We start from the raw sequence: 5,589 nt of genomic DNA, 5'->3' as shown, positions 1-5,589 counted from the left end.
ATGTTCCATGTGCACTAGAGAAGAATGTGTATTCTGTTGCTTTGGGATGGAGTGTTCCGAATATATCTATGATGTCCATATGGTCTGGTGTGTCACTCTAGGCCTTTATTTCCTTGTTGATCTTTTGCTTGGATGATCTGTCCCTTTCAGTGAGGGGAGTGGTAAACTCCCTTACTAATATTGCATTACTGTTGATGTGTTTCTTTGATTTTGTTATTAATTGGTTTATAGAGTTGGCTGCTCCCATGTTAGGGGCATAGATATTTAAAATTGTTAGATCTTCTTGCTGGACAGATCCTTTGAGTATGATATAGTTGTCCTTCCTCAACTCTTATTATAGTCTTTGGCTTAAAATCCAATTGATCTAATACAAGGATTGCCACCCCAGCTTTCTTTTGATGTCCATTAGCATGGTAAATTGTTTTCCACCCCTTCACTTTAAATCTGGAGGGGTCTTTGGGTCTAAAATGAGTTTCTTGTAGACAGCATATTGATGGTTTTGGTTTTTTTTTTTTTTTATCCATTCTGATACCCTGTGTCTTTTAATTGGGGCACATAGCCCATTTACATTCAGGGTAACTATTGAGAGATATGAATTTAGTGCCATTGTACTACCTGTAAGGTGACTATTATTGTATATTGTCTCTGTTCCTTTCTGGTTTACTACTTTTAGGCTCTCTCTTTGCCTAGAGGACCCCTTTCATTATTTCCTGTAGAGCTGGTTTGGTGTTCACAAATTCTTTTAGTTTCTGTCTTGGAAGCTTTTTTTTTTTTTTTTTTTTTTTTTAAAGATTTTATTTATTTATTTGACACACAGAGAGAGAAATCACAAGTAGGCAGAGAGGCAGGCAGAGAGAGAGGGGAAGCAGGCTCTCTGCTAGCAGAGACCCCAATGTGGGACTCAATCCCAGGACCCTGAGATTACAACCTGAGCCGAAGGCAGAGGCTTAACGCACTGAGCCACCCAGGCACCCCTGGAAGCTTTCTATCTCTCCTTCTATTTTCAGTGACAACCTAGCTGGATATAGTATTCTTCGCTGCATGTTTTTCTCGTTTAGTGCTCTGAATATATCATGCTAGTTCTTTCTGGCCTGCCAGGTCTCTGTGTATAAGTCTGCTGCCAATCTAATATTTTTACCATTGTATGTTACAGACTTCTTGTCCTGGGTTGCTTTCAGGATTTTTTCTTTGCCACTAAGACTTTTAAGTTTTATTATTAGATGATGGGGTGTGGACCTATTCTTATTGATTTTGAGGGGGATTCTCTGCACCTCCTGGATTTTGATGATTGTTCCCTTTGCCATATCAGGGAAATTCTCTACAATAATTCTCTCCAATATACCTTCTGCTCCCCTCTCTCTTCTTCTTCTGGAATCCCAATTATTCTAATGTTGCTTTGTCTTATGGTATCACTAATCTCTTGAATTCTCCCCTCGTACTCCAATAGTTGTTTGTCTCTCTTTTCTCAGCTTCTTTATTATCTGTCATTTGGTCTTCTATGTCACTGATTCTCTCTTCTGCCTCATTTATCCTAGCAGTAAGAGCCTCCATTTTTGATTGCACCTCATTAATAGCTTTTTTGATTTCAGCTTGGTTAGATTTTAGTTCTTTTATTTCTCCAGAAAGGGCTTTTATTTCTCCAGACAGGGTTTCTCTAATATCTTCCATGCCTTTTTTGAGCCCAGTAGCATCTTGTGAATCATCATTCTGAACTCTATATCTGACATATTACCAATGTCCGTACTGATTAGGTCCCTAGCATTCGGTACTGCCTCTTGTTCTTTTTTATTTTTTTGTGGTGAGTTTTTCTGCCTTGTCATTTTATTCAGATAAAAATACATGAAGGAGAGTCTCGAGCTCTAGCTAGCAGCCAAGCGTACGTGCTCCAGGATCTTCTGTACTAGCAGCCGCCATCGACGTCGCTTGGGTTCCTCTAGGCTCCTCTGCGCCACTCGCCCGCCACACACCCTGCTGGCATAAGCCGCCATCATGGTGAAGCTCGCAAAGGCTGGTAAAAATCAAAGTGACCCCAAGAAAATGGCTCCTCCCCCAAAAGAGGTAGAAGAAGACAGTGAAGATGAGGAAATGTCAGAAGATGAAGATGATGAAAGCAGTGGAGAAGAGGTTATCATTCCTCAGAAAAAAGGCAAGAATACCACCACTCCAGCAAAGAATGTGATGGTTTCCCCAACAAAAAAAAGTCACAGTTGCCACACCAGCCAAGAAAGCAGTTGTTACCCCTGGCAAAAAGGCAGTGGCTACACCAGCCAAAAAGACCGTTGCACCTGCCAAAGCAGTAGCAACACCTGGCAAGAAGGGAGCCACACCAGGCAAGGCGTTGGTAGCAACCCCTGGTAAGAAAGGAGCAGCCACCCCAGCCAAGGGAGCAAAGAACGGTAAAAATGCTAAGAAGGAAGACAGTGATGAGGAAGAAGATGATGACAGTGAAGAGGAGGACGAGGAAGATGAGGATGAGGAGGAAGATGAGGATGAATTTGAGCCAGCGGTGATGAAAGCAGCTGCTGCTGCCACTGCCTCCGATGATGAGGATGATGATGAGGAGGAAGAAGATGAAGACGATGAGGAGGATGATGAAGATGAGGATGAAGATGACTCTGAAGAAGAAGCTATGAAGACTACACCAGCCAAAGGGAAGAAAGCCCCTGCAAAAGCTGTTCCTGTGAAGGCCAAGAGCACAGCTGAGGACGAAGATGAAGAGGATGATGATGAGGATGAAGATGATGAGGAGGAGGATGAGGAAGATGAGGATGATGAGGAGGAGGAAGATGAAGAGGAGGAGGAGGAAGAAGAGGAAGACCCTGTTAAAGAAGCACCTGGAAAATGAAAGAAGGAAATGGCCAAACAGAAAGCAGCTCCTGAAGCCAAGAAGCTGAAAGTAGAAGCTACAGAACCAACTACATCATTCAATCTTTTTGTTGGAAACCTGAACTTCAGCAAATCTGCTCCTGAATTAAAAACAGGCATCAGTGACCTTTATGCTAAAAAAGATCTTGCTGTTGTGGATGTCAGAATTGGTGTGTCTAGGAAGTTTGGCTATGTGGATTTTGAATCTGCAGAAGACCTGGAAAAAGCTTTGGAGCTCACTGGTTTGAAAGTCTTTGGCAATGAAATTAAACTAGAAAAACCAAAGGGAAAAGACAGTAAGAAAGATCGAGATGTGAGAACACCTCTGGCTAAAAATCTGCCTTACAAAGTTACTCAGGATGAATTAAAAGAAGTATTTGAAGATGCTGTGGAGATCAGATTAGTCAGCAAGGATGGAAAGAGCAAAGGGATTGCTTACATTGAATTTAAGACAGAAGCTGATGCAGAAAAAACATTGGAAGAAAAGCAGGGAACAGAGATAGATGGGCAGTCTATTCCCTGTACTACACTAGAGAGAAGGGTCAAAGTCAAGATTATAGAGGTGGAAAGAATAGCACTTGGAGTGGTGAATCAAAAACACTGGTTTTAAGCAACCTTTCTTACAGTGCAACAGAAGAAACCCTTCAGGAAGTATTTGAGAAGGCAACTTTCATTAAAGTGCCCCAGAACCAAAATGGCAAATCTAAAAGGTATGCATTTATAGAATTTGCTCCACTTGAAGATGCTAAAGAAGCTTTAAATTCCTGTAATAAAAGGGAAATTGAGGGCAGAGCAATCAGACTGGAGTTGCAAGGACCCAGAGGATCACCCAATGCCAGAAGCCAGCCATCCAAAACTTTGTCAAAGGTCTGTCTGAGGATATCACAGAAGAAACATTAAAGGAGTCGTTTGATGGCTCTGTTCGGGCAAGGATAGTCACTGACTGGGAGACTGGGTCTTCTAAAGGGTTTGGTTTTGTAGACTTCAACAGTGAGGAAGATGCCAAAGCTGCCAAGAAGGCCATGGAAGATGGTGAAATTGATGGAAACAAATTTACTTTGGACTGGGCCAAGCCTAAGGGTAAAGGTGGCTTTGGAGGCCGCGGTGGAGGCCGAGGTGGCTTTGGAGGCCGAGGTGGTGGCAGAGGAGGCTGAGGTGGATTTGGTGGCAGAGGCCAGGGAGGCTTTGGAGGGTGAGGAAGCAGAGGAGGAGGGGGAGACCACAAGCCACAAGGAAAGAAGATGAAGTTTGAATAGTTTCTTCCATCCCTCTGTTTTTCCCTCTTCTGTTTGAAAGAAAAGGACTCTGGGGTTTTTACTCTGTTACCTGATCAATGACAGAGCCTTCTGAGGACATTCCAAGACAGTACAGTCCTGTGGTCTACTTGGAAATTCATATAGATAACATTTCAAGGGAGATACCCTGTTGATTTTGACTGGATATTCATATAAACTTTTTAAAGAGATGAGTGATAGAGCTAATCCTTATCTGTAAGTTTTGAATTTATATTGTTTCTTCCCATGTACAAAACCATTTTTTTCCTACAAATAGTTTTGTTTTTGTTTTTTGCGTTGGGGGGTGTAAAGGAAAGCATAATGTTTTATCATGGTTTTTGCTTCAGCAACTTTGGGACAAATTAAAAGTCCTAAACTCTGGAAAAAAAAAAAAAAGAATACATGAAGGAGAGAATAAAATACTAAAAGGGTGGCACAGACCCCAGGAAAATGTGCTTTAACCAAATCTGAAAAGACCCCAAATCACGGCGGGAAGAATGGGGTTTCAAAAGAGGTTCAGAGAAAAAAAATTTTAAAAAGAAAAAAATTTAAAAAAGAAAAAAATAAAGAAAAAATATAAAAAAAGAAAAAATATATATTAGGCTGGTGAATAGTCAGAGTCACCCACTTAATTTTGGGAGTATTTTGGTCTCTTAGAAGAAACTACCTACTAAAATTTTAAAGAATGGAAAACCTACACACACACACACACACACACACACATACACACACACACAATAAGGGTAAACATGATGAAGGTATGGAATATGATTATAAAGATGAAAATTTTTTTAAAAAATTTCTAAAAAAGGAGTTGATAAGATAAGTTGGTTGGGAGAATAAAGAAAAAGAAAGTGGAGAGAATTTGCTCAGCCTGGAGAGGGAGAGAACAAAGCCCTGTGCTAGATTTAGGGTATATTTTGATCTGTTAGAAGAAGTTGTATACCAAATATTTTTAGACGAAAAAACCCTATGTGTATACAAAAAATAAAGTTAGATACAATGAAGGATAAAATATGACTATAATTATGAAGTTTCAAAAAGATTTTTTTTGAATGAAAGGTATTGTTAAGATAAACTTTCAGAAAGTGGTCGATTTTCTGTTTCTAGAATTGCTGCTCTTCTTCTCTTCGATCTCCTATTGGATTTGTAGGTGTTTGGAATGGTTTGATAAACTATCTAGCTGATCTCCTGCTACCTGATGTCATCTCGGCCTATTATTCCTCCACCATCTTGACTTCTCCTAGCTTCTTTCTTTCTTATAAGGACACCAATACCATCACAGGAGGCTCTACCTTCATGACTTCATCTAAACTTATTTAGCTCCCAAAGGCCCCATCTGCTAACATGATCTCATCTGGTTTCAACATATGAATTTCTGGGGGAATGCAACTACACAAACCACTACAGTTACCTTTGGGGTGTATTTCTATACACACTTCACACTTTT

The 5,589-nt window shown here is 40.5% G+C and overlaps 1 pseudogene; it reads left to right on the top strand.

Moving 5' to 3' along the window:
* The first annotated feature begins 1,894 nt into the window (after positions 1-1,894).
* Positions 1,895-4,521, top strand: LOC116864153 (annotated as a pseudogene).
* Positions 4,522-5,589: the final 1,068 nt, after the last annotated feature.

This window comes from Lontra canadensis, unplaced genomic scaffold (assembly GCF_010015895.1).
Source record: "Lontra canadensis isolate GAN:19392208 unplaced genomic scaffold, GSC_riverotter_1.0 scaffold5, whole genome shotgun sequence".
NCBI classification, from domain to species: domain Eukaryota; kingdom Metazoa; phylum Chordata; class Mammalia; order Carnivora; family Mustelidae; genus Lontra; species Lontra canadensis.
The sequence above is the reverse complement of the archived record's forward strand: the minus strand, read 5'-3'. Positions and strand labels throughout refer to the sequence as shown.